General features: G+C 46.2%; 1 protein-coding gene and 1 long non-coding RNA gene across 3 annotated transcripts in view; one reads left to right on the forward strand and one right to left on the reverse strand.

The window, feature by feature from the left end:
- Nucleotides 1–8,589: 8,589 nt before the first annotated feature.
- Nucleotides 8,590–24,145, reverse strand: part of LOC140730248 (uncharacterized) — a 36,817-nt gene continuing 21,261 nt past the window's right edge. Inside the window, exon 3 of the long non-coding RNA XR_012099547.1 lies at nt 8,590–8,626. This is a non-coding gene — a long non-coding RNA (uncharacterized lncRNA). The remainder of the gene's footprint in view (nt 8,627–24,145) is intronic.
- hivep2a (HIVEP zinc finger 2a) overlaps nt 14,709–24,145 on the forward strand; it is a 244,696-nt gene continuing 235,259 nt past the window's right edge. Inside the window, exon 1 of one of the 2 annotated variants that reach the window (XM_073050431.1) lies at nt 14,709–14,839. The gene's annotated coding sequence lies outside the window, so the exon portion shown is untranslated. Of the gene's footprint in view, nt 14,840–14,894; nt 14,992–24,145 lie in introns of those variants that run through there. The other variant, XM_073050433.1, reaches the window with a different exon arrangement.

The following is a 24,145-nucleotide window of genomic DNA, read 5'->3' on the forward strand; positions in this document are numbered from 1 at the left end:
GTGGCAGCAACTCAATACATAAAAGCATGCTGACATGGTCACGAGTTGTTGTTCAGAACAAATAACAGAATGTGAAAGAAATGAGATCTAAATGACTTTGATCAGGGAACGATTGTTGTTGCCAGATGGGGTGGTTGAGTATCTCAGAAATTGCTAATCTCCCGAGATTTTCATGCACAACGGTCTCCAGAGTTGATAGAAAATGGAGCAAGAAACAAAAAAAAAACATCCAGTGAATGGCAGTTCTTTGGGTGAAAATACCTCGTTAATGAGAAAGGTCTGAGGAGAATGGCCAGACTGGTTCAAGCCGACAGGAAGGCGACGGTAACTCAAATAACCACACATTACAACAGTGTATGCAGAAAAGCTTCTCTGAATGCACAACACATCAAACCTTCAAGCACATGGGTTACAGCAGCAGAAAGCCACAAACTTACACTCAGTGGCCACTTTATTAGGGACAAGAGCTTCTTAATAAAGTGGCTACTGAGTGTATACAGTACCAGCACCATATGTCTGTGTTGCTCAGTGTTAGATGAAGTTAAAATATCCACCCATGTTTTGAAGAATCCTGTATCCTACAACTATTAAGTTCAATGTTCAAAGTACATTTATTATCCAAGTATGTATGAGATTATACAATGTTGAGATTTGTCTCCTTACTGGCAGCCACTAAACAAAGAAACACACTAGATCCCCATTAAAAAGACCAACACAACAAAGATTCTCAAATGCCCAAAGTGTGGAAAAAGAACAAATTGTGCAAACAATAAAAATTAAACAAATAGCACACAGAACATGAACCCAGAAAGACTCCCTGAAAGTTAAGTCCAGACCTTCAGAGACGAGTTCAGCGCTGAGGTGAGTGAAACCGGTCTAGGAGCCTGAGGGCTGCAGGCCACAGCCATGGAGCCCGTACAGTGAGTGAAGCCCATTCAGGAGACCAGTGGCATTAGGCCAGCAACTGCTCCTGAACCTGGTGACGTGGGACCCAAGACTCCTGCACCAAGCAGACAGTGCTGAGCACCTGTTTGATTTCCACTCTCGTCCTCGACAACTTTAATCTTGCTTCGACACTTTAGTCAGCGTGGAGTGAGGGAGCTGACCACGAGTCAATCATCCACCATCAGGCCTCGATGCAATGTCCAGCCCCAGCAATAGCTGCCCCGGCCGTCCCTGCACTCTCGAGAGTCTAGTTTGCCAAATCCCCAGGAGACTGTAAAAGTTCCAGATCATTTAGTTGGGTCAAAAGGACATCCTTAAAAGGGAAATTATAGACTGCAACAATCACAGTTCAGAAGAAGTACATCTGGAGTATCTAGTAGTTTTGTGAGTGTTCTGCGAAACATTGCCATTGGTCGTTGATGCCATCTTACCAAGATACGTTGATACATCTACAGATAACTGTTTACAGTTTTCTGATTGGTTACATCATGGTCTGGTTCAGCAATTCAAATTCGTAGGAGCGTAAGTAGCTGCAGAGAGTAGTGGACTCTGCGCAGTATATCACGGCATATCCCTCCCCTCCATCGGCCCTGCCTCAAGAGATAAAATCCAACATCAAAGATCCCCACCATCTGGCCCATGCCTTCTTCTCATGGCTATGAGAGGAAGGAATATTAAAGGGAATCTGAGGGGGTGAGGATTTTTTTTTAACACAGGGAGTCATTGATATCTGGAATGCATTGCCAGAGGAAATATGGAAGGCAGATGTAATTATTCTGTTTGAGAGGACAGGACACATAAATAGGCAAGGTTGAGAAGAGTATGCTTTTCACCAAGTGAGGTACTTGGAACACACTTCTAAAGAGAGTGGTGAAAGAAGAGACACTGAACGTCTGGAACGTCTAGACGAGCACTTGAATCACTCACGTATGAGTGGTTACAGGTTACATGCAGAAAAATCGATCAAAGTGGCCACGGTATTGGTGACCTGTACGGATTGGGGCTGTGCTAGCTGGTTCAAGAACCAAACGGCTGAAGGGATATAACTGATTTTGAAGCTGGTGCTGTGGGACTTCAGGCTTCCGTACCTCCTGTCTGACGGTAGCTGACAGAAGGTGGCATGGTCCTGATGGTGGGGATCTGTGATGATGGGTATTTTCTCCTGGAGGCGGTGCCTCATTCTGGTTTTCCTGCACTTAGCCTGTAAATAAGTAAACTCATCCAGAATGCTGGACTTGTCCTTGGCTACAACCCAGACCCTTTCGAGTTAGCGATGGAGAAGTGGTCACTAAACAAACAATTATCCATTATGGACAGTCGGGCACATCCTCTCCATGACCTACTGAATAGGCAGCAGAACACCCTTTTGAACAGGTTCATTCAGCTCCGCTGTCACAAGGATCGTTACAGAAAACCTTTCCTACCAAATACAATAAGCATATACAACAGGTCATCTCTGTGTGACAGGAGAACGCACATCATAGTACAATAGTCTCTGTTTTATTATTTTATACATTATTATTGCATGTTATTGCACATTGGTAAATTATTATTATTCACTAACTATAAAGTCAGGATAACAATAAAGTCTACACACTGCTCAAAGTGTTTTTAAACGTTGCTGTTGTAACAAAAGAATTTCTTGGATCAATAAAGAACTTATCATTATTATTATTAACCATCCATGCCCGAGCAGCGCCATGACACTTTGCACTAAAATCTATGTTTTTGTATTAATTGTGTTTTCTTGTTAAAAAAAAGTTTAATTCACGCTTAACTTCTGTTTTTTTTCTTGTGGATGCCCTGATCTGATGCTGCTTCAAGTCAGTATTTCATTGTACTTGTGCTTGTGCTATGACAATAAACTTGACTTTGATTTTGACTCTCATCTCACGGATGCTGCCTGACCTGCTGAGTTCCTCCACCTAATTGAAATCTATCGAATGGTGAAAGGCCTTGATAGAGTGGATGTGGAGAGGATGCTTCATTTGGTGGGAGAGTCTAAGACCAAAGGACACAGCCTCAGAGTAAAGGGGCGTCCTTTTAGAATGGAGATGAAGGAATTTCTTTAGCCAGAGAGTGGTGAATCTGCAGAACCTGTGGAATTCTTTGCTACAGACATATTGTGTAGGCCAAGTCTTTATGTATATTTAAGGGAGAGGTTGACAGATTGGTCAGTGCATGAAGAGATATGTGAAGAATGCAGGAGATTAGGGCTGAGAGGAAAATTGGATCAGCCATGATGAAATGGCAGAGCAGACTCGATGGGCCAGATGGACTGATTCTGCACCTATATCTTAAGGTCTTATAGTCTTAAAATACACTCCACCACTCATCTGTAGATGTTCATCAATTTTTTAGGTATCATGCCAAATCTTCGCAATCTCCTGAGCAAGTAGAAACACTGCCTTTCTTTCTTCATAATTGCACTTAGATGCTGGCCCAGGACAGGTCCTCTGGAATAATAACACCAAGAAATTTAAATTGCTGGCCCTCTCTGCCTCTGACCCTCCGACGAGGACTGACTCATGGATCTCTGGTTTCCCCCTCCTGAAGTTAATAATCAGCCCCTTGGCCTTGTTGGCATTGAGTGAGAGGTTGTTGTTGTGGCACCACCCAGCCAGATTTTCACTCTCACTCCTATATGCTGATTCATCACCACCACTGGTTGGCCCTAACCCGTAAATCTTTGGAACGTGGGAAGAATCAGGAGCACCCAAGGGAGCCTCACACAGTCGCGGGGAGAACGTACAAGCTCCTTACAGGCAGCAGTGGGGAATCAAACCCGGGTCGTTGGTGGCAACCGCAGCACCACCTTGCTGCCCCATTTGAGAGCGTAAACTCCGCAGATCAGGCAGCATCTACAGAGAGGAATAAAAACTCAAAGCACTCAGGAGGGTTATATCAACACACACAAAATGCTGGTGGAACACAACAGGCCAAGCAGCATCTATAGGGAGAAGCGCTGTCGATGTTTCGGGCCGAGACCGTTCGTCAGGAGGGTTATATCATTGCCTTTCCCTTTGAACCAATCGTCAGCCAGCAGACACTCACTATTGGAGACTAAAATGTGAAAACACACGTGTAACATGTTAGTCGTCTTGAATGATGAAACAACTGTGAAAATGACCTACAACCTTTGGACTTACTTTCGAGTGCTCACTTCTAAGGACCCTACAATTCATGTCTCAGTATTATTTATTTACTCTTATCATTAATTTTCTTTGTAATTGCACAGTTTTGCCTCTTTTTTTAATTTACTGAGATACAGTAGGCCCTTCGAGCTGTGCCGACCAGCAAATCCCCTGATTTAACCCTAACCCTAACCAGTTTTTCATTGATTCTGTTGTTTTCTCCGTTCTACTGTAAAAGTCTGTGAGAAAGTAAATCTCAGGGTAGTGTATAGTGACATGCAGTACAGTTACTTCGACAATAAATTTACTTTGAACTTTGAACAGCAGCCCAGTGGGTCCCACATGGCAGAACTGGTTCTGAATTGGCCAGCACTTTACACCCACGGACGTTTGAAGAACATTTGGTGCACTTTCACCTCACACATTAACAACGTGAACTCCTCCATTAGATTCTCGGCTGGACTCAATCCCAAGTGTACATTGCTTTTATGTAAGCCATCCAAAGCACTTGATTACACTCCAGTCTGCAGCTCGTTCTCTAGCTACCCGTTATTCTATATTTAAACCTTCAGAACCCCTTGATTAGATTCCAGGCCTGAGAGAGTGGTGGAAGCGGAGATGATAACAGCTTTTCAGAAGTGTCTAGACAAGCACTTGAAACATTCAGGCACAGAAGGAATTGGAACTCGGTTTATTATCGTCACATGTACAGACCAGGTGCTGGAAGATGGGATTATTATTAATGAGTGCAGAATGGTTGGTATGATGAGCTATGTTGGTTTATTATTGTCACATGCTCTAAGGTTCAGTGAAAAACTTCGTATCGCATGCCATGAATTGGGATCATTTCATTACAACTGTGCATTGAGGTTGTACGAGGGGAAAAAATAACAGTGTTCAGAATAACGTGTTGCAATCGCAGAGGAAGTGTAGTGTTGGCAGACTATGAGGCTGTGACGAGGTGGATTAGGAGGTCAGGTGTCTGTTTTGTCATACTAGGGGACCGTTCGATAGTCCTACGACGATGAACTAGAAGCTGTCCTTGAGCCCGATGGGGCGTGCTTAGCGTTTTGTATCTTCTGCCTGAAAGGAGGGGAGAGAACAGAGAGTGCCGGGGGTGATTATACTGGCTGCTTTACAGAGTCCATGGTGGGGAGGCTGGTTCTCATGATTTGCTGAGCTGCAGCTCCTTGCTGTCATGTGCAGAGCAGTTGGAAACTAAGCCATGATGCAGCCAGATAGAATGCTCTCTATGATGCATCGATAAATTTGTTAAGGGTCAACGAGGGCATACCAAATTTCTTTAGCTTCCTGAGGAAGCTGGTGCGCTTTCTGGGCCGTGACATCAATGTGGTGGACCAGGCCAGGACATCGGTGACATTCGCACCCAGGAACTTGAATTTCTCAACCCGCTCAAACTCAACACTGTTAATGTAGACAGGAGGGGGTGAGAAGCAAAGAAGTAATTGGAGGCAGACGCCAGCTGGAGAACGGGGGAAGAATAGACAACTGTCGGCTGTTGTCTTTCATAATGTTGGCAACTTTCCCGAGGACCATAGACAAAGTCCATCAAGGGGAGGCTGGCTTCTGTGATGAGTTGAGCAGAGACCACAGCTCTTTACAGTTCCTTACGGTCATGGGCAGAGCTATCACGGCAAGCCGTGATGCATCCAGAGAGGATGATTATCTGAAAGAGTGCTTTCTAGGGGTACTTCCTACACAGATCATCTTCAAAACTTCCAGATTGTTTAATGTGATTTCCAGTAAAGGATCCGATGCAACACAAAATAAACACAATAAGATAAAGAACACAATAATGACAAAAATGATACATAAGATAGCATATACATAGATTGACTGTATGTTCAGAAAATGACACTAGGCATGGGAGTGTCTGTACATAAAGTGACTCTAATAGGAAATGAGGAAGTAGTGGTGGTTGGGAGTGTGGAGGGGTGGGTTAGTGGGTGGAGGTGTTGATCAGATTTACGGCTTGGGGAAAGTAACTGTTTCTGAGTCTGGTGGTCCTAGAATGGATTTGTGTGTGTGTGTGTGTGTGTGTGTGTGTGTGTGTGTGTGTGTGTGTGTGTGTGTGTGTGTGTGTGTGTGTGTGTGTGTGTGTGTGTGTGTGTGAGTGTGTGTGTGAGTGTGTGTGTGTGTGTGTGTGTGTGTGTGTGTATGGTGTGTGTGTGTGTGTGTGAGTGTGTGTGAGTGTGTGTGTGTGTGAGTGTGTGTGTGTGTGTGTGTGTGTTGGAAAGCCAGCTTTGTGCCCATGAGACCCCCATCACCCAGGACATGCATTGTTCTCATTGTTACCATCACGAAGCAGGTACAGGAGTCTGAAGGCACACACTTATTGATTCAGGAACAGCTTCTTCATCTCTGCCATTTAATTTCGGAATGGACAATGAACCCATGAACACTACCTCACTAGTTTTATTTATTAATTCTGTTTTTGCACCACCAATCTAATATACATACAAATACTTATTATAATTCATGTTTTTTTCTCCATTATTATGCAATGCAAAGTACTTCTGCACCGAAGACAACAAATTTCATGACAAACAAGAGAAAATCTGCAGATGCGGGAAATCCAAGCAACACACACAAAATGCTGGAGGAACTCAGCAGGCCAGGCAGCATCCATGGAAAAGAGTACAATCGAAGTTTTGGGCCGAGATCCCTCAGAAGGATTTCATGACATAAGCCTGTGATATTAAACCTGATTTTGATTTTAATCTTGAAATGTAAAAAGCAGAAACCTACAGTTAAAATGTAGATGTATTATACAGATGTTACAGCCAAACTTTTCATTTGTTGCCTTTTGTGACACTCGGGAATATGCTTCAAACCATGTGTAACCTATTTGATAGGATTACAGTCTGTAATCACTCTCCCTTTTCTATTGTTCTATATATAAATCACCAGAACCTCTCAATTAGATTACAGCTGGTAATGTTGTTAATGGTGTCTATTCTGTCTGAGCTCATATCAATTGCAAAAAAGGCTGCATTACCAGAAAGCTACAAACCATTTTCTTATTCCAACTCTGAAATATATTGCCAGCGTTCCACTGTGTGCATTTTCCTTAAAGCTGGTCACAGCTTCTCTTGTTAGCTCATTTCCATTATCCCGCACCATCACGTTCCCCCAACACTGCACTGCACTATAAAAACTTTAAACCTCTTTTGATAATGCTGTTTACATTGTAAATACATGCTAGTATTTACATATTTATGCATATTTTATTTCATATCCATACTTTATTTTTTATCTAATTTGTTGTTCTTTATCATTGTTGTTTCATAAGATGTAAGAGCAGAATTAGCCTATTTGGCCCATCGAGTTTGCTCCACCATTTCACCATGGCTGATCCATTTCCCTCTCAGCCTCAACTTCCTGCCTTCCCTCCATATCCCTTCATGCTCTGACCAATCACAAATCTATCAACCTCTGCCTTAAATATACATAAAGACTTGGCCTCCATAGCAGCCTATGGCAAAGAATTCCACAGATCCACCACTCTCTGGATAAGAAATTCCTCCTCATCTCTGTTCAGAAAGGACACCCCTCTATTTTAAGGCTGTGTCCTCTGGTCTTAGATTCCCCCACCATTTGAGACATCCACTCCACAGCCACCCTATCAAGGCCTTTCAACATTTGATAGGTTTCAATGAGGTCATCCCTCATTCTTCTAAATTCCAGTGAGTACAGACCCAGAGCCATCAAAAGCTCTGCATCTGACAAGCCTTTCAATCCTGGAAAAATTTTCATGAACCTCCTTTGAACCCTCTCCAATGTCGCCACGTCCTTTCTTAGATAAGGGGCCCAAAACTACTCACAATATTCCAAGTGAGGTCTCACCAGTGCTTTAGAAGACTCAGCACTACATCCTTGCTTTTATATTCTAGTCCTCCTGAAATGAATGCTAACATTGCATTTGCCTTCCTCACCACTGATTCAATCTGCAAATTAACCTTAAGGAAATTTTGCACTGGGACTCCAAAATCCCTTTGCATCTCAGATTTTTGTATTTTCTCTCCATTTAATAAAATAGTCTACATTTTTATTTCTTCTGCCAAAGTGCATGACCGTGCACTTACCGACACTGTATTCCACCCACCACTTCTTTGCCCATTCTCCTAATCTGTCAAAGTCCTCCTGTAGCTTATTGACTTCCTCAGAACTACCTATCCCTCCAGCTATCTCCGTACTGTTCATTGTGTTTGTTGCATGTCACACCCTGACCAACACTCCACAGCAAACTCCCAATATATGTAAATGTATATGTGAATAAAGTTGATCCTTGGTCCTTGATCTTTGAACTAGCAGCGTGGTTAACTTCACACACCTTGACTCAGAACTGATTCCACAATCTGCAGACTAAATTTCAAGGATTATACAACTCATGTTCTCAGTATTATTTATTTTTTTATTTGCACGATTTGTCTTCTTTTGCACATTAGTACTTAATCAGTTTTTGTTTATATGTCATTTTTTATAAATTCTATTGTATTTCTTCATTTTCCTGTAAATGCCCGGACCTGCAAAAAGATGAATCTCAAGGTTTAATTATCCTTTGATAATAAACTTACTTTGAGTTCTGAATTTTGAAAGAAACCCCATTTGACTCAGTTAAGTGATGCCCATGATTGTAATGGCAGGATTCCTGTTTGGATCCTTGAACTCATGATGATCCTCCAATTAATTTTTAATTCTGCTTCTGCTGTGAAAACCGTGCTCCACCGTAAGTGGTTTCACTTGAAGCTAAGATGCCAGAGATAGTTGTTTAAAGAAAAGCCTTCACAAAAACTCAAAGCGCTTCTCAGCTCCTGAGATATCCCGCTGACCATCATGTACTGTTCCCGCTGACCATCATGTATACTGTTCTGCCCACCACTGACGGCATCTATAGGAGGTGATGCCCCATCTAGCATCAAGGATCCCCACCATCCTGGCCATGCCCTCTTCCCACTGCTACTACCATCAGGAGGTGCAGAGGCCTGACGTCCCATGCCACCAGGTTCATGAACAGTTACTTCCCTACAACTATCAGGTCATTGAACTAACCTGTACCACACGAACCCTCCCTCAGCAAAGCGGCACTACAGCTCACCTTTTGCATTACCATGAACTTGTCTCCAGTTGTGTCTCTGATTTAGCACTGAGGTCTTTTATTTTTAGTTCTTAGAGATCAAACACAGAACATGGACGGATGGGAGGGGTATGGAAGGCTATGGTCCAGGTACAGGTCAGTGGCGCTAGGCGGAATAACTGCCTAGATGGGCAGAAGTTCCTGTTTAAGTGTTGTGGTGATTCATGACTCTATGACTGCATGAGAGGAAGGAATTTTAAAAGGAATCTGAGTGTTTGGATTTATTTTTTTTTTACACAGGGAGTCATTGATATCTGGAAAGCATTGCCAGAGGAAATAGGGAAGACAGATGTAATTATTCTGTTTAAGAGGCATTTGAACAGACACTTCAATAGGCAAGGCTCAGAAGAGTATGTTTTTCACCAAGTGGGGGGGGGGGGTTACCTGAAACACACTTCCAGCGAGAGTGGTGCAAGAGACATTGACATCGTTTAAGAATGTCTAGACAAGCACTTGACTCACTTGAGCATGAATGGTTACTGGCTAAGTACAGGAAAGTAAATATGAAGCACTGCCTCCAGAAGGGAACTTCCATCATCAAAGATCCCCATCGTCCAAGACACACCACCTTCTCCCGGTTACCACTGGCCAGGAGCTTACAGAAGCCTGAGATCCCACACAACCAGCATGAACAACCGATCCTTCACTTCATAAACTCCAGAGATTCTGCAGATGCTGGAAATTTAGAGTAGCACACACAAAAAGCTGGTGAACTCAGCAGGTCAGGCAGCATCTATGGAGGAGGACAAACAGTTGACATTTTGGACAGTGATTGTTCGTGAGGACCATAAGTAGATGCCCTCAAGGAAAAGATGAGGGCTGCCTACTCCATCTCTTCAGTGAGTTAATGGAAGGTGCAACTACCATTAAAGTGAAGCAGCCATCTTCTAAGTCTTCACCTTGAATATACAAGAAATGAACCATTTCACCCGATGCACAATAGAATAATGTTCTCAACAAAGGCCATTGTGCAGCAATTCCGATGGAGACACAGTGACCCCTCACTGCTCAGGGACCTTGATTTTATTTAGAGATACAACATAGTAATAGCCTTGAGCCTGTGCTGCCCAATTACATCCAGGTGACCAATTAATTAAGGGACTGTGGGAGGAAACTGAAGCACCTGGAGGAAGCCCACACAGTCCCAGGGAGAATGTACAAACCCTTTACTGGCAGTGGTGGGAATGGAACCCAAATCGCCTGTGCTGTAACGCATTGTGCTAACCGCTGCGCTTCCCTGCTGCCCTATTCACACGATTCGTTTACATTCACTCCTTCACAAGATGTGGATGTCAATGGAGAGACCAGCATTTGGTGCCTCCCTCAAGTTTCCCTTGAACTGAATGGTTCAGTGGAGCATTTCAGCAGGAGGTTCAATGATTTGGACTATGGTATTAATGGACTTCTGGCTAAATTTGCCAATGATATAAAAATAGGTGGAGGAGTAGGTAGTGTTGAGGAAACAGAGAGCCTGCAGAAAGACTTAGATAGTTTAGGGGGATGGGCAAAGAAGTGGCAAATGAAATACAATGTTGGAAAGCGTACCCTAAAAGTTAACTTCCAGGTTGAGTCAGTTGTGAAGAAGGTGAATGCAATGTTGGCTTTCATCTCTAGAGGTATAGAATATAAGAGCAGGGATGTGATGTTGAGGCTCTATAAGGCACTTGTGAGACCACACTTGGAGTAATGTGGATGGTTTTGAGCTCCTTATTTTAGAAAGGATAGACTGACATTGGAGAGGGTTCAGAGAAGATTCATGAGAATTATTCCAGGAATGAAAGGGTTACCGTATGAGGAACGTCTGGCAGCTCTTGGGCTGAATTCCCTGGAGTTCAGGAGAATGAGGAGGGATCTGATAGAAACATTCCAAATGTTGAAAGGCCTGAGCAGATTAGATATGGCAAAGTTAATTCCCATGGTAGGAGATTCTAGGACAAGAGGGTATGACTTCAGAATTGAAGGACATCCTTTTAGAACTGAGATGTGTAAAATTACTTTAGTCAGAGGGTAATAAATATGTGGAATTTGTTGCCACGAGCGGCTGTGGAGGCCAAGTCAATGGGTGTACTTAAGGCGGAGATAGATAGGTTTGTGATTAGCCAGGGCATCAAAGGGTATGGGGTGAAAGCAGGGGAGTGGGGATGACTGGAAGAATTGGATCAGCCCATGATGGAATGGCAGAGAAGACTCGAAGGGCTGAATGGCCTTCTTCGGCTGCTATATCTAATGGTCCCATGGTCTTATGTTCAGGGCTGGACATGTTATTGAGTGTCAAAGTCACAATCAGGAGCTCTCCCTGAGCCCATGAAACAGGAATGGAAGGGAGCATCCCTCAAAGCCCGACAGCAATAAGTCAGCAATGTATAGCCTGGAATGTGCCAGCCAGTGGTAATCCTCCATGGACACCTCAATGTCGTGGTAGACCAAAGGGCATCTTTCACCAAGTTGATCATCTGCCATGGTATCCAACAACAATAGGAAACCTGTGCTTCAAATTATCCACCATTGTCCCTGTTCCAAAAAGGACCAAAGTAACATGCCTGAAAGACTGGCGTCCTGTCGCACTCACCTGAATAACAAGCAAATGTTTTGAGAGGCTGGTCAAGGATCACATCCACAGCTTGCTACCACCCAAACTGGACCCGCTACAATTCGCCTACCGACACAACTGATCGACAGATGACACAATAGCCATTGCTATACATACCGTCCTTACACATCTGGAGAAGAAGGATGCTTATGTAAGAATGCTGTTGTGGACTACAGTTCAGCATTCAACACCATAGTTCCATCCAGGCTCGACAGGAAGCTCAGAGACCTCGGCCTTGACCCTGCCTTGTGCAGCTGGATCCTGGACTTCCTGTCAGATCGCTTGCAGGAGGTAAGAGTGGGCTCCCTCACCTCCACCCTCTGACTCTCAACACAGGAGCCCCTCAGGGCTCTGTACTAAGTCCCGTCCTTTGCTCCCTGTACACCCGTGACTGTGTTGTCACCCACAGCTCTAATCTACTAATTAAATTTGCCAATGACACTACATTGATTGGCCTAATCTCAAACAATAACGAGGTGGCCTGCAGGAAAGAGGGCATCTTTCTGACACAGTGGTGTCAAGAAAACAACTTCTCCCTCAGTGTTGCGAAAACAAAGGAGCTGGTTGTAGATGACAGGAGGAATGGAGACGGGCTAACCCCCTATTGACATCAATAGATCTGGGGTTGAGTGGGTGAACAACTTTAAGTTCCTCAATATCCACATCACCAAGGATCTCACATGGTCTGTACACCCCAGCTGTGTGGTGGAAAAGGCACAGCAGCACCTCTTTCATCTCAGACAGTTGAGAAAGTTTGGTATGGGTCCCCAAATCCTAAGAACTTTCTACAGAGGCACAATTGAGAGCATCCTGACTGGTTGCATCACTGCCTGGTATGGGAACTGTACCTCCCTCAATCGTAGGTCTCTGCAGAGAGTGGTGCGGACAGCCCAGCGCATCTGTAGTTGTGAACTTCCCATAATCCAGGACATTTCCAAAGACAGGTGTGAGAAAATGGCCCAAAGGATCACTGGGGACCTGAGTCACCCCAACCACAGCTGCAACCATCTGGGAAACGGTACCACAGCATAAAAGTCAGGACCAACAGGCTCCGGGATAACTTCTTCCACCAGACCATCAGGCTGCTTAATTCACGCTGATTTGAGTGTATTTCTATGTTACATTGACTGTTCTATTATAAATTACTATGATCGCACATTGCACATTTAGATGGAGACGTAACGTAAGGATTTTTACTCCTCACGTGTGTGAAGGATGTAAGAAATAAAGTCAATTCAATTCAATTAATTGGTCACATGGGTGTAATTGGGCCATGCTGGCTCATTGGTCTGGAAAGGCCTGTTACCGTGTGGTAAATCTCTAATATAAAGTTCTATAGTGACAGAGAAAGTGAAGTTCAGGTAGACAATAAGGTGCAAGGCCACGACAAGGTAGATTGTGAGGTCAAGAGAAAGTCGTAGCGTATTAAGGGCCCGTGCAATATTTTCAATACAGGGTGGGAGAAGCTGCCTAGGCGGCTGTGGAGGCCAAGTCATTGGATAGATTGAAAGCTGAGGTTGATAGGTTCTTGATTAGTAAAGCCTTAAAGGCTATGGGGAGAAACCGGGAGAATGGAGATGAGAGGGATTATAAATCAGCCATGATGGAATGGTGGAACAGGTTCGATGGGTTGAATGGCCTATTTCTGCTCCTGTGTCTTATAGTCTTACTGTACCATGGAACCATTCAATGGTCTCATAACAGTGGGGTAGCAGCTGTTTTTGAGACTGGTGGTATGTGCTCTCAGGCTTTTGTATCTTCTGCCAAACGAGAGGGAGAGAACAGGGAATGTCTGGGATGGTTGGGATCTTTGATTATGATGGCTGATTTACTGAGGTAGTGAGATGTGAGTCCATGGAGGAGAAACTGGTTTCTGCGACACGGATTTGGAGAGGGTTCAGACGACGTTAACGAGAATGATTCTGTGAATGAAAAGGTTAACGTATGAGGAGCGTTTGATGACTGGGCTTGTACTCGCTGGAGTTTAGCAGAATGAGGGAGGTGGGGGGGGGGGTGTCATTGAAACCAACCAAATATTGAAAGGCCTGGATAGAGTGGATATAGAGAAAAAGTTTTCCATATGGGGGAGTCTCGGACAAGGGGTTACAGCCTGAGACAGAACGACGTTTCTTTAAAACAGAGATGAGGATGAATTTCTATCCCAATAGAGGGTTGTGAATCTGCCACAAACGTCTGTGGAGACCATGTCATTGAGTATATTCAAAGTGGAGGTTGATAGGTCCTTGATTAGTAAGCGTGTCAACGGCTATAGGGAAAATAAATCAGCCATGATAGAATGGCGGGGCTGACTCGACGGGCCGAACGGCCCCATCCTGTTTCTGTGGTACATGGTCTCGTGTGCTGAGCTGTGCTCACCTCCATCCACTCTCTGCAGCGAGCATCGAAGGGGTTAAGAGCTCGCACACGAGGCTGTGTTTTTCCTCCAGCGGCTGGTGACGGCATATTCCTGTCACAATGACATTCAACTCTGGCTCGGGGGAATCAGTGAAGGTCGAATGCATGTGTGAGTGTGTGTATGTTTGTAGAGAGGCTATCCTGCCGGTATTTCCACACACACACACACACACGTAACTCCCAACCCTGCCCCCCCCCCACCCCGTTCAATGCTAAGGTCAAACGTGCAATTCCTTCAACCCACTGTTGGCAGTGACTGATTTCCCTGATAAGATTTCGTCTATGGTTATAAAACTTTGATTAAGATAGCTCTCTGTTTGATATTCCTTTTCACCCCCCCCCCCCCCCTCTCTCTCTGTGGGACCAGTAGTGGCGTTGCGCCTCACTGAGCGCCGCGCTGGGAGATCCAACAACGTCACGGAACCGAGTCTCCAAGATTTTTTTTTCAAACAATTTCTATTCTGGGAATTACTGCCAGGAATAGCCCGTCAGCCGACAACACACACACACACACACACACACACACACACAATCCGTGCACCGAGGGACAGGAACGGGAGAGAAGAGAGGCGAGCAACGAGAATCCCCCTCTTGCAGGTGAATTAAATCATGTAAAACCGAGGAATACGCCCACTAAACCGATAGGCGCGAATGATCTGTGCCGTGACAATCACCTTTTTTTCCCCTTTGCGGGTTGGGTTGTTTTCAAAATAACTTTTGTCGGGGAAAGCCGGGATTTGTTTCTTGCGGTAAGATTGTTTTTTTTTCCCTCCTTAATGTTTTATATATATATATATATAATGTGTCTTTTTTTTCTCTGGAAGGGAGATTGCAACCGAACTGCAACGTTGTTCTTGCACGAAAAAAAAATAATTTATATTGCAGTAGTAACCTGGACGGCGAAAGGGCGAATGGAGAGGATTTTTGCTGTAACGCAGTAGAATCCCCGGGTTCACCGGGAGGGGGGAGGGGACGTGTGGGAAACACCCTTCGCCGAGGGGAGATCTGTACAAGGATGTGAGCCGGTGAACCGGGTCGAGTCGATAGCGAGGGCTGATGACTGTTACATGTCACCCTGAGTAAATAATATTGTTAGTGGCTGTTTCCGTGACGGTGCCGCTGTCATGTACTAGACCAGATACCGGCCGCGCTTGCTATACTCCGGTTTGATCCTGGTTTCCCTGATCCCGGTTCGAGTTCCGGTTCTAAACCTGAGACTGGACCCGGGTGATTACTCCCGTTCTAGTCCGTGACCCTGACCCGCTGACCTGTGTAGTTGCTCTGGATTTAGTCTGGATCCCGACCCGAACTGATTTTCCGGTTTTAACCCCGTTCCTGACCCTAATTACTCCGGTTGCGGTCCAGGACCCCGACCTGTTTTAGTGACACGGTTTTAGTCCCGGTCTTGACCCCCCCCCCCCCCCCCACCCCGGATCTTTGCTGTGAATCCAGTCCTGGCTCCCGGCCGGGTTATTGCTCCGGTTCCAGTCCGGGATTCCGGCCCAGGTCATTGCACCCGGCTCGTTGCTCCGGTTCTTGCCCGGATTATTGGCCCCGATTTGTTGCTCCGGTTCCAGTCTGGATCCTAGATCGGGTTATTGCCTCCGTGTCGTTGCACAGGTTCTAGCCCAGGATCCCGGCGCGGGTCATTTGGAGTGGTTACTCCGATTCTGATGGGGGATCCCAGACCGGGTTGTCCCGGCTTAAGGCAGCCCGCTTGCTGGCCCGGCTCCAGTTCATGTCCCTCCCCGGACCCGGCTGCCGGTGTTTCGGAAGAGCCTGTGTGGGCGGACCCTGGAGCGGTTCCGGGAATGTTTCCATGACGCGCTCGCAGAGGGAGGGCTCTCCGGGGGGCTGGTGCCGGGGAAACGGCACCCCTGGCCAGACGCCGACCGCCTTTCCCAGCCTGCGTGCGCGGCCGGCTGGGTTCACCCTCCCCTGGGTCGGTGTGGACACACCAAGCAGCCGACCCTCATTCTCCTGTCGCCTTGCCCTGCAAAGGAACTCCTTATCGCAGTCTCCGCCCGCTGTTGGCCAGGCACAGACACGGCCTCGCTCGTAAACAGTTAAAGGCTGGATCAGAGGCGGCTGGGTGTAACTGAGTGACACGGGGGATTTCCCCGGGGTTGGAAGATCAATATGGGAGTTAGGAGATTCCCCGTCAGGGAGAGGAAACGCCGCGGCGCTTTGTGTATTTGTGAGTGTGTGTGTGTGTGTGTGTGGACTGCGTGCAGTTGTTTAAATTAATCATACTTTGTATTCGTTCTGTTTGTCCCGCCGAGTCGCTTCTCAGCATTCCCAGGGTCCGGCCGCTGGGACGGGAGGGAGCGGCAGACGGCGGGAGAGGGGCGAGATTCAGGATTGTTTAATGTCATTTGTCTGTACACGAGTGTGAAGGAGAACGAAATGATTGTTATCCGATGCAGCGCAGAGAACACAATAATTATAAATACTTACAATTAGCTAATAACACCAGACCATAAAGCATGGGAGTAGATTCGGGCATTCGGCCCATCCCGTCTGCTCCGCCATTTCCATCATGGCTGATTTATTGTCCCTGTCAACCCTATTCTCCTGTCTTCTTCCCGTAATCCTGACTAATCAAGAAACTATCAACCTCCGCTTTAAATTTATCCAATCACTTGGCCTCCACAGCAGTTTGTGGCAACGAATTCCACAGATTCGCCACTCTCTGACTAAAGAAATTCGTGTCTCCATTCTAAAGGGCGTCCTTCAGTTCAGGGGGTGGTTGCACGAGACCAGAACAGGATAAATATAAACACATAAGACAGCTCATATACATTGATTGTGTGTCCATAAAGTGACGCTCGGTGCAGGAGTGTCTGTACTTGCGGTGACTCCGGCAGGAAATGATAAAGTGGTGGGGAATGGGGAACCTGTACGTCTGGGAATGGTGAGGGGAGGTTGGTGGTTCACAGTGAGCCGGCGGAGCTATGCCTTCCTTTTGATCGTAGTTCTGGTGGTTGACCATTACAGCTGACGCCTGTAATCCGTTTCATTCGTGGCAAGAGGGCATTTGGCCCATTGCGTCGATGTTAGCCCGAAATGGTCCCTGTTCCCAGCTCTTGTTTGATATTTGATGTGAGGTTTCAACTTGACACGACGACGATTCCTCTCCCCACAGTCGCTGCTCGACCCGCTGAGTTCTTCCAGCAGATCGGTTGTTGCTCCCGATTCCGGCATCTGCTGTACCCTGTGTGTCTCACACTGCTGTCATGGCGGACTGTGGCTTTTTAAACGCTAATGTTATAAGTGTGCGTATGTGTTTGTTTCTGCGTGTCTATGCGTGTGTCGCTCTTGCTCTTCCCCTCCTATGTGTCTATCTGTCTACCAGTGTGTGTGTGTATATCTCCCACCCTATGCGTGTGCCTGTCTGTTTCTTTCTCTGTCTCTCTCTACCTGTCTATGTATCCCCTCCCTGTTTCTCTGTCTACTCTACTCCTATATATCTGTCTGTCCCTGTACCTGTGTGTGTGTCTGTATCTGTCTCCATGCTGATGTGTGGATGTACCCATTGTGCATTTGCTGCCCCTGATCTGACAAGGCTTCAGTTGGCACCACTAGTGCCTCTGGTGACCCAAGTTCAGCACATACTGACTTCAGCTATGTAACACTTGCATGATCTCCCTGCTGGTTTCCCAGGGATGCCAAAAGGACTTATGGGTTGGAGGGTTAATTCAGAGCTGTAAATTACCCCCTGTGTGTATGTGAGGGGTCAATCTGGTGGCGGAGATGTGGGGGAGAATCAAATGGGATGATTTGCCGCACAGAGATGTCGGTTCTGTGTTACACCGTGTTAGGAGTGTTTGCGCGGCTGAACTTCCTGTCCTGGAGCTCAGTACTTCCTTTACCAACCGCCAGATGGTTACTGAAGGAATCACTTCAATTGCAACGAAGGCCTACAGACCAGATGCTGATAACTGAGGACAATGATTGGCACTGGCCAGTTGGGCCAAATTGTTCCTTTACCTGCGTTATGACTCTACCCTTCATGGGTGCTCCGGTTTCCCCCCACATTCGAAAGATAGACAGCTCAGTAGGTTAATTGCTCACAAGGGGTACTTCGGTGGTGTAGGCTCATTGGCCTGTTACCGTGCTGTAACAAAAATACATTTCGTTAGTCATAGAACCAGACATGGTCCATGCTGACCAACGTTCCCATTTGGCCCATATCCCAGTCTAAGCAGGGTTCCCAACCTTTTTAATGTCATCAACCAAAGGGTCTATGGGCCCCAGTTAGGGAATGCCTTTCCTGTTCTTTTGAAGTCTAGAAGAATGAGGGGAGATGTCAGAAAACCTAGCGAATATCGAAAGGCCTAGACAGAATGGATGAGCAGAGGATGTTTTCTATAGTCAGGGAGTTTAGGACCAGAGGTCTCAGAATAGGACATCTTATAGAACAGAGATGAGGAGAAATTTCTTCAGCAAGAAGGTGGTGAATCTGTGGAATTTCATCGCCAAAAATGGCTGTGGAAGCCAAATCATTGGTAATTTTGAAGTGGAGGATCGCAGATTCTTGATTAGCGAGGGCATCAAAGGTTACTGGGAGAAGGCAGAGGAATGCTGTTGAGAGTGAAAATATATCAGCTATGATGAAATGGCAGAGCAGACGTGATGGACTGAATGGCCTCATTCAGCTTCATTTTGTACTCTGGTCTATCCATGTTCCTGTCCAAGTACCTTTTAAATGTGCCTGCCTCAACCACTTCCTCTGTCAGCTCATTTCACATACTGAATGTCCTCTTTCTGATGTGACTTCCCCTCAGTTTCTTAGGAAATCTCTTTCCTCTACTGTAATCTCATGCTGTCTTGGTTTTGATTCCCCAGTCTGGGATAAAGGCAATTTAACCCCATCTCTTCCCATCATGACTTTATACAACCTCTATAAAGTCAGCTCAGTTTTCAACGCTCTCATGAATGAAGTCTCAACCTATTTCCATAACTTAGTTCCTTGAAATCTGTCAATCTCTTTGTAAATCTCCTCCATAGCCTTTCCATCTTAATGGCATCTTTCCTAGAGTCATAGAGCACTGCGGCATGGAAATAAGGCCTTCGGCTCATCTAGTCCATGCTGAACTGTTATTCTGCCTAGTCCCAGCAACACTCCAACATTTTAGCCCCCTGTACTTCAATCCCACCCAATCTAATCTTTCCTTACACCTCAAATCCTCCAGTCTTGGTAATATCCTTCTGAATCCTTTAGTTATGGAGCACTACAGCACAGAAACAGGCCTTTCAGCCCATCAAATCTGGGGCAAGTTGTTATTCCACACAGTCCTATTGACCCACACCTGGACCATATCCCTTCATGCCTCTCCCACCAATGTACTTATCCAAACTTCTCTTAAATATTGCAGTTGAACCTGCAGCCACCACTTCCGCTGGCATCTTTCTCCATCCTTGCACTGTCTTCTGAGTGAAGTTTTCCCCTCAAGTTCTCCTTAAGTAAAAGCACGGCTGTAATGCTAGGGCTTTATAAAGCACTGGTGTGACCTCACTTGTGCCTCTATCTTAGAAAGGATGTGTTGATATTAGAGAGGGTTCAGCAGAGATTCATGAGAATGATTCTAGGATTGAAAGGCATGTCATATGAAAGCGTTTAATGACTCTGGGCCTCTACTCACTGGAATCCAGAAGAATCGGTGACGGGGGGAGGGAATCCCATCGAATGTTGAAACACCTCGATAGAGTAGATGTGCAGAGGATGTTTCCTATGGTGGAGGAATCTTAAGACCAGAGGACGCAGCCTCAGAATGGAGGGTTGTCCTTTTAGAATGGAGATGAGGGCAAATTTCTCTAGCCAGAGAAGGGAGAATCTGTGGAATTCATTGCCACAGGTGGCTGTGGAGGCCAAGTCATTGGGTACATTTTAGATTCTTGATTAGTCAGAGCATGAAGGGATATGGGGAGAAGGCAGGAGATTCCTCCAGCATTTTGTGTGCGTGTGTGTTACTGGAGGAACTCAGGAGGTCAGGCAGCATCTATGGAGAAGAATAAACAGTCGAAGTTTTAGGGCCTGGAAGGACTGGGGCAGAAGCTAGAATAAAAAGGGGGAGGAGTACAAACTAGTAGTAGTAGTTGAGATCGGGGAGGGGGAATGCGCATTCTTGGGGAACCAAGTAAAAACTGTCATGTGTTAGGTGGTAAAGGTAAAGAGCAGAAGGACAGAGGAATCTGATAGGAGAGAAGAGTGGACCATGGAGAATGGGAAGGTGGAGGGACACCAGAGGGAGATGATGAGAAGGGAAGAGGTGAGAGGGGAATGCTAAAAAGAGAGAAGGGGGAGAAATTGCTGGAAGTTAGAGAAGTTGATGTTCATGCCATCAGGCATCCCAGGCAGAATCCTTCATCCTGAGAGTGGCCTCATCATGGCAGTAGAGGAGGGTATGAGCAACCTTTCAGAATGGGAATGAGAAGCTGAAGAGGTTTAATTTAACTTGGTATTGTGATTTGCAAAAGTAATCTGGACCAAAGGACCTGTTCCTGTGCTGTACTGTTCAAAGTTCAGTTCTGTTAATAGCTCTGTGCCCAGGTACAGCCTGGAAAATCCTGAATCGTGCGGTAAACTGGATGGTGCACTGGAGAGCAGTTGTTGTTGAACTCAAACTCCCAGGATCTAACACGCTTCTGACTGGAGGAATTTAATTTGTTGAATGGTTGCTTTATTTATATAAGCAACCAGGTAGCTGACAATAATGATGTCTGCTGTAATTCATTTTAATTTCAAGTGCTGCTGTGAGAAATCTTATCTTTGAAAAAATCTCTGATGTCCAGAAATCTCTCTTCACAATTCTCTCTCTTTGTGTGTCTCTCCCCTCACCTCCACCCACCCTCTCTGCCCCCCTCTCCCCCACCCCCCCACAATACTCCCCACCTCCTCCCATCACCCCAACCCCTCCCACAATACCTCGTCCTCCCTCCTCCCCCTCCGTCATCCTCCTCCCTCTCTTCCAATCTCGCGTCTCCCTCTTCCCTCTCTCCACCTACCTCTGTCTCGGTCTCTCTCTCTTTCTGTTTATATGTATCTCTCCCCCTCTCTGTGTGTGTCCATTTCTCTCCGTGTGTGTGTGTGTGTTTATCTCCCTCTCACTCACCTCCCCCCATCTCCCTCATTTTTCTCTCCATCTCCCCAGCTCCTCCTGCAGCCCTCCGGCCAATGTTCATCGGCAGCTAGGTTTAGGCATTCAGGACAGGACGTTTCCCCCTCTCCCACCCTCGCCGGCACTCAGCCCTCCCCTAACAAGCTCCAGACATGCTTCTTCCAGTTTGTTTTGATGTAATAAGTGCAATGAAAGGCTTTCCTTAACCTACCATCTGCAGTCGAGGTCTCAGTGAGAGCAGGTAGTGCCGATGGAGGGTTACAGGAAGTGCCGAGAAGGCCGGCCTGACCTGTGGAGCGTTTCCGACGTTTACTGATGACACTGGGGTCAGGTCGTCCATCTAAACAGCGGCAGTGCTGATGAATAAAGGCTCTAATCCATGACGGCTGAGCGGACTCAAATTCCTTTCGCATTGCAAGGGATTCTTGATTGCTTTCTTGGTGCTCGGGGATTTTGTTAATTTGCGGGGAAAGTTGATCCAGGAAATGTGAAATCTCTTTTCTCCGCTCCCCTGCCTTCCCTCCTCCTCCTCCTCCTGTTGTACACAGCTGTGGCTTAGTCGCTCCCTCTCACATGGCAGTGAGTCAGCAGGTGAGAGGTTCAACTCCCGGTCTAGAGACATGAGAACGCACACACACGCACACAAAATGCTGCAGGAACTCAGCAGGTCAGGCAGCATGTATGGGAATGAATAGACAGTCAACGTTTTGGGCCGAGGCCCTTCATCAAGACTGGATAGAAAGGGAGAAGAAGCCAGAATAAGGAGGTAGGGGAGGGGAAGCAGTTCAAACTGGAAGGTTGGGTAGGTGAGACCAGGTGGGGCAGGAGGGATGAAGTAAGAAGATGGGAGGTGATAGATCAAAGAGGTAAAGGGCTGAAGAGAAAGGGCTCTGTTAAGAGAGGAGAGTGGTCCATGGGAGGAGGGGAACCCGTGGGAAGTGATGGACAAGCTGGGAGAAGAGAAAGGGCGAGAGGGGAACCAGAATGGAAAGAGGTGCTGCTGCCGTCAGGGTAGTACCAAGGCAGTCCTCCCAGTTGTACAGTGCAGAAACAGGCCGTCACACCCATTAGGTCCTTAACCTACGCCAAGTACTTGACCAGGCGCTGCTTCACTGCTGTATGCCTACTGTCTTGTTAGCAGCACATTCCAGATCCCCTCTTCAATTTCAATTCTCTCTACTCTTCTCGTAGCCTTGATAAAGCAGCTGAAGCAATCAAGGACCACACCGGCCCTGGCCTGGCAGAGATACAAAAGCCTGAAAGTGCCTACCACAAGGCTCAAGGACAGTTTCTAACCTACTGCTATAAGACAGTTGAATGGTTCCCAAGTATGATAAGACCATCGAACATAGAAGCAGAGTTAGGCCATTTGACCCATCGAATCTTCTTTGCCATTCCAACACGGCTTACTTATTTTCCTTCTCAGCTCCGTTCTCCTGCCTTCTCCCTGTAACCTTCCCAATCAAAACCTCTGCTTTAAATATACCAATGACTGGGCCTCCACAGTCATCTGTGGCAATGAACTCGACAGATTTACCACCCTGTGGCTAAAGAAAACTCACCTCATCTCTGTTTTAAAGGGACGTCCCTCTATTCAGAGGCTGGGCCCTTTGATCCCAGACTCCCCCACTACAGGAAACATCCCTTCCACATCCCCTCTAAGTCTTCCAGTATTTAACAGATTTCATTTATAAGATGGACTCTTGATCTCACAATCTGCCTTATCAGCCTGCACTCAATTGTCAGCCTGTACTGTAATCGTAACACTTTATTCTGCATTGTTATTGTCATACCTTGCTCTACATCTGCTCTGTGGTAATGCTTTGATCTGTTTGAATAGTGTGAAAGACAGAAGTTTTCACAGCATCTCACTGAATGTGACAAGCTGACAGAGGATGTTTTCAATATTCTGAGATTTGTGTGATTATTGAACTGTACTTTCTATTGGCCTCCATCAGTTTTCGATGTTTTCTTTCTTCTTGCCCTCTCCAAATCTCTACATACTTTCAAAAGAATGCAACCAGTAATGAATGCAACACTGCAGATGTGGCCTAACCAGAGTTTTATATAGCTGCAAGATAACTTACTAACTTTTGAACTCAATGCCTGAACTAATAAAAGCAAGCATGCCATAAATGCTCTTTCACATGTGATGCCACTGTCAGGCAGCGATGAATTTGGACCCCAAGGTCACTCTACATTAACCCATGTGATGCCACTGTCAGGCAGCGATGAATTTGGACCCCAAGGTCACTCTGCACATTAACCCATGTGATGCCACTGTCAGGCAGCGATGAATTTGGACCCCAAGGTCACTCTGCACATTAACCCATGTGATGCCACTGTCAGGCAGCGATGAATTTGGACCCCAAGGTCACTCTGCACATTAACCCATGTGATGCCACTGTCAGGCAGTAATGAATTTGGACCCCAAGGTCACTCTGTACATTAACCCATGTGATGCCACTGTCAGGCAATGATGAATTTGGACCCCAAGGTCACTCTGTACATTAACCCATGTGATGCAGGAACTATTAAATAGGGCTGGGTGGTGGAGTGCAGATACATTACCAAAGGAGGTGTAAGGCGTTCCTCCCTCAATCAGCCTGCAGGTGACTCTTGGGCATCTGCTTAGTGCCACCCCCCGCCCGCCCCCCCCCACCCCCAGTCAGGGTCACGTGAAGCCACGGGAGCAGGTGGTGGGTGGTCGTATGTGCAGCTGGCGACCACTGACGCCAGGCAGAGAATCTCTGAAGAGTATTGATAATGGCTGGGATCACCT

Source organism: Hemitrygon akajei, chromosome 7 (assembly GCF_048418815.1).
Source record: "Hemitrygon akajei chromosome 7, sHemAka1.3, whole genome shotgun sequence".
NCBI classification, from domain to species: domain Eukaryota; kingdom Metazoa; phylum Chordata; class Chondrichthyes; order Myliobatiformes; family Dasyatidae; genus Hemitrygon; species Hemitrygon akajei.